Below are 6,000 nucleotides of genomic sequence, written 5' to 3' on the forward strand. Positions count from 1 at the left end.
TATGGAAGAAATGGAGCACACTTTTATAACATTATCTAGGAATTGGAACTACATGAAGCCCAGGAGATAGTTACTATAATAAAGGATGTGATGAGGGGATGATTACCATCATAAAGAACATGATGGGAAAAGCAAATATTTCCCACCAAATGCGGATGAGATAAAAGGTCATAAAGCACAGTTAAACATATGACTAAATGGAAGATGAAAGGGAACCATACAGTAATGGTTTAAGTTTCTCCACAAGAATGAAATGGAGCCATATATTAGCTATGCCTAGATATCTTAGATCTATAATAGTCAAGATAAGAAATTAAGGTAAATAATGTTTTTTATCAGTAAATTGAGGATTCAATGTTTGAATACCTCATTAATGGGCATGTTAAGACACTTAAAGAAAATTGAATGGTAGTAATTTCTTATTTCTCAGTAGCAAGTTTTATTTCAAATTTGTAGAAAACATTACACTACCTAATCAATCACAAGAGTTGATAGGTCTTTCATTATTTGCTGCAGATGATTACCACAAAAAATATATATGTAGCAAATACAATTGGAAAGAGTGAAAGTAAATTTGTATCACCTGGAGAATTTCCCTTTCCCTTTCAGCTGTTAGCACTTCTGTTTTCTTCATCCTGGCTAGCTATTGTGTACTGAAACCTTGTGAAAACAATTGTAACCAAAACTCGAAAAGTCATAATACAAGCATATCTTGATGCCAATGAGAAAAAAACTTATTCGAACACTCAAAATCCCAAAACTTTATGAATTCTTCAAAAATAATGAAAAGAAAAAAAGAGAATCCTCTTCACCGAGTCAAAAGATTGATCATTCTCGTATCTAGTTTTTGGACCATTCAGATGCATGCCCATGTCAACTTCATTTGATCCCTACACACAAAAAAAAACAAATAAACTCATTCAGTATATGGCACTATTATCCATTCTCAGACTAGATGCGCATCCTAAACAGGAAGAAGTGAACAACAGCATAGATCTTTTTGTTGCCGTAAGCGTTGTAGGTAAGCATTTTTCTGTTTACGAAACTTCATTGAAAGTGCCTGGAGATCTCTGGCAAGAGGTCTCTGCATGTAGAATAAATTAATTTGATTGTTAAGTATAATGATAATGAGATTCTTCGTACTGATGTCTTTAAATAGGACCTTGTTTATTGATTTAATCTCTTGATCATAACTCACATATTCTAATAGTTGTATTTTATTGGCTAGAAGACACACCTAAACATTCTTCTGAACGTTTGCATCCTTAGATAGGCCTTGCCCTAAAATCTTTTGCAACATCTGCTCACTTCTTTTCAGCAAGCATGTTATCTCTTGGGTCAGTTCTTCAATTGCATGTTGATTTGTCGTTGTGCCACCAAATGTTGGCATCAATGCCTTAGCTTAAAACTTTTTTAGCACAACAATTTTGCTGGGTGTGCATTGCATGTTAGTTGCTATCTCTTTTGATATATCCACCCATGCTAGAGGTAGGCCAATAACTACAACATCTCCTCTCTGAAACACACACATGCATTTAAGGGTTAACATAATAATTTTCAAAACATAATAGAATTTTATCAATACATGGACTCCACATCAGATCCAACTCAAAAAAAAAATGTGAGTTTTATATAAACAAAATGTTGTTGTTCTAAGTGCAGGAATCTATACTTATAGTAAAAGCTAAGCCAAACTACTCCAAATAACAAATCAAAAACCTATTCCATGGTGAAAAGAAAAATAAAGATTTTGGCAGATAAACTTTCATATCAAGAAAAAATATAGGAAATGCTTTGATTTGTTTTGATTTATCAAACTTCAAGAAGTTTCCAAAAAACAAAAATAGAAGATATTGCCTACAAAAAATATTGACCAAAAGAAAGTGCCTTGGCATCTGTTTTGTACCTAGTGGATTGCTTCCCATGTTGCTTGGGATAATGAATGTCTTGCATCTATTTTCACAACTAATTCATTGTTGAAATTAAGTTTCCAAAGGAGGAGATGACCTGTGCTGAAGAAATACCCAATTCCATTATATAATGCATGGCTCAATGTAGGTTCTTTCACTTTGGCAATGAAAGGTTTCAAATCTTCTTCAGTAAATTGAAGAAACTGGGATCTTTCCCCACCATCTAAATTTTAATACGTTAAAAAGTCAATGGCAGTAAGCTGGGCATGGTTTCTTGTTGGCACAAACACTAGAGCTAGTTTGCCTCCTTTTGCATTCTGAATTATTGATGTGTAAGTTGGCTTGGTCATTTCTTGCATTCAAGCTTCAAAGTAGGCTATATCAACACCCTAGATATGAATCTCTAATGGTATAGGATAGACATCGGGGGGAATTAAAAAGGCCTTGTGCAGTAGCTCCAATCCACTCACCAAGATCTTTAGCATTTTCAAGTGAAGTGGAAAGAGCAACAATGTGAATATGATTTTTAATTTGAGGACAAAAAGATTGGCAAACCAAATTAGGAACCATTGAGATTAAAAAAAATAGGAAAAGATTAGAGAAACTATTAATGACAAAGAAACCTGAATTATGTTTAGGAATAGGAATCTTCTTTGTTATGTATTCACATACAACATCAATGTTGTACTTTAGTTGTGCAAATATTAATACAATTGGAGCTCGATCAGCAATGGTATCCTAATAGAACCAAAACATTTACAACACCTTAGAGTCACAAAGAAAAACAAATGATGATATTAGAATTAGTAACAATCATCAATGCATTTAGCATTGAGATTAAATATATTTAAAATGCACAGAATGAATTTCAACTTACCTGAATAAATTTCTGAATTGCCTCGTGCTGGTTGTTTGCTACACTCTCCTGGATGAGGTCACTTTTTTCCTATAGAATAATAATATGCTGAAGATTTGCATAAACAAATTACAAATCACTAAACTAAGTTATTATTATACACATCTGGAAATCAACAAATGAAACATATTGTAAAAGCTTTATGCATGCATTTTCAAATCCAAGGACATCACACAAAGGACTGTCTTCATTTCCACTACCATATGCCCTACAATGTGAATTGAATGACGTTAATTATTTACCATGCTCCAAACCAAAGAGAAAAGCATCATTCCACTTTCATAAACCTTTCAATCATCCATTATCAATAAGAAATAGTACTTATCTAGACCATCCTTGTTCACAATGTCCTCCATACATATGCATGAGAAACTAAAAATTTAGAAAATTTTAGATAGAACCGAAGTAGGACACAATAACTTACTGGAACAAAAAGATGTGTCAATTTTAGCATATGATTGACTTACCTCAAACAAGCTTCACCCTTAGAGCCAATTGAAGATGAAGATGATAATTTCTATTTCATACAAAATTAAGAGAATGACTAAAAAAGCATTAATAATAAAGGAAATAAGGTATGTTAGTTTGAGCTTCTCTTCATTTCGAGAATACTTTAATATTCTCTACTTAACAAGGCCAACCACGTGAAGGTGGAAGCTCATTTGGCCTCACCCTCCTCCCCCTAACATCAATCTAAATTCCCCATTAACATCTAATTACATACTTCATTCATTTCATTCATCCATTTATGAACTATAATATTCAATCAATACAATCACATAACATTCATTAATATGATATAAAATTCATTAATACACAATAGTAATCAAGACTTTATATTATATTATTAGAAGATTTTACAAAAAAAATTTCCTGTTCAACTATAGGCACCAAGGCAAATGAATAGGGCAAAGAAAACCCCCAGTATAGCCCAAGACTAGAGTCTTGTATACATTATAGATGCCCTTTATAAGGGTCTTTAAGAAGGCAGACCTCCTTTTATACAAGGGGAGAATTTTTGATAGAAGACCTCCAAAAATAAATATAAGGCTGGATCAAAATCTGTCTCAGCCAAATTCCCTTCCCAACATATTGGGGATTACAAATAATAGCGGCTAAAAGAGTTACAAATATTAATGTTGGAGGAAATTGGAGTGACAAATTTTTTAGGAGATCTATGGTTTGGTTAAAGAAATGGTGGACATTGGAGGTAAATGTTGCAATCCTTGAATAACCTAGAATAAAAAAACAATGTTCCATGGCAATGAAAAGAAGGGGGGTAATGATTCACTTTACTGATGCAAGATAGACAACTGATAGCCTATGAGAGCAGGAAGCTTATGCAAAAAAAACACTTATATTCCATCTATGACAAAGAGGTTTTGGTCATTGTACATGCACTAACCAAGTTCCAACAGTATCTAGTGGGTGCCAAGTTTTTCATTCATACAGATCACAATAGTTTGAGATATTTTCTGGAGCAATGAGACTTAAATGAGAGACAACAAAAATGGGTAAGAAATGTTTAGGGTTTCGATTTTGACAATAAATATGTGAAAGGAAAGAACAATGTGGTTGCAAATGCTTTGTCTAGGAAACCCGCCATCTGCTTACTAACCCAAATTTCAGATAACTGGAATGAACATTTGTTGGTAGAATATTCCAAAATCACATTTTCTTGTGAGCTAATGGATGGAAACACCTAGGATGATTGGTACAAAGTGGTGGATGACATCATTTACCATAAGAATCAAATATTTTTAGTGTCAGAATCCAAATTGAAGTAGAAAATATTGAAGGAAGCACATGACTCACCCTTGGCAGGACACTCGAGTTTCCTCAAAACTTACAAACATCTCAGGGAGAGGTTTTCATGGAAATGTCTTAAAGTGATGTATTGGTATGCATGAGAGTGTGCGGTCTACTAGCAAAACAAATCCGAACATACTCTACCTACCAAATTACTACAACCTTTGCCAATTCTAGAATAGAACTTGGAAAGTATCTCAGTGGATTCCATTACTAGACTTCCTAAGGTCAATGGAAAGGATTGTATTTTCATGGTGGTTGATAGACTGATGTAGTACATACATTTCTTCACCATCCCCTAAGACTTTCAGGCCACACAGGTATCCAATCTATTTTTTAGAGATGTTTTTTGTCTACATGGGTTACCCTAAAACATTATCAGTGATCGGGATGGATTTTTTATCAGTATCTTCTAGACAAAACTATTTTGACTAGTAAGGATAGAATTGTCACCAAGTACTAGTTACCACCCTCAGATAGATGGACAAATGAAGATTGTGAATAAGTGGCTTGAAGGTTACATTCAAAACTATGTTTTAGCATAGCAATAGGCATGGGTCAAATGGATACACCTTAGGGAATATTGTTACAATGCCACATGCCATGTGTCCATCGGGACGGTACCATTCAAAGCTCTGTATGGGTACAAACCCCTTTCCTTCATCGACACAGTTCTCGGTGATTGTCGTGCATTGAGGGCGAGGGACTGGCTTTAGGAGGGACAATACATTGTAAGATGCCTAAAGGAGAACTTACAATACACATAGACTCAACAAAAGATTCACGCCAACAAACACTAAATAGAGTAGATTTTTGAAGTAGGAGACTTGGTCTACCTCAGGCTCTAGCCATACCAACAATTCATATTGAAAGAAAAGGGAAAAGAAAAATTGAAGCTACAATTTTATGGCCCTTATCGTGTAGTGTGCCGCATTAGTGAAGTCACCTATGATTTGGAACTTCCAGAGGGGAGCCGTATTCATAACATTTTTCATATTTCTTTCCTGAAGAATGTTGTGGGATAGAACGTCACAGTAGCTACACAACTTTCACTGCTCAACGAAGAAGGAAAGCTCATATTGGAACTAGTAGAGATTATTGAAGTATGTGAGAAGACGCTATGGAATCAAATGATGAAGGAATATTTGGTAAACTAGAAACACTTATTGTTGGATGATGCAGCCTAGGAAGGCAAGCACATTCTATAGTATCCAGCATTATGTTTTCTTGAGTACAAGAAAATTTTGGGACAAGAGGACTGTAATATATCCTTCATAAAATAGATTATTAATCAAACTATTGTTAATGGGCCAATTGATTTAATATATCTTAGACCCATTTTTTTTTGTTTCCATAGTTTTCTTG

The sequence above is a fragment of the Cupressus sempervirens genome, chromosome 2 (assembly GCF_028749045.1).
Source record: "Cupressus sempervirens isolate cs-2001-9-10 chromosome 2, ASM2874904v1, whole genome shotgun sequence".
NCBI lineage: Eukaryota > Viridiplantae > Streptophyta > Pinopsida > Cupressales > Cupressaceae > Cupressus > Cupressus sempervirens.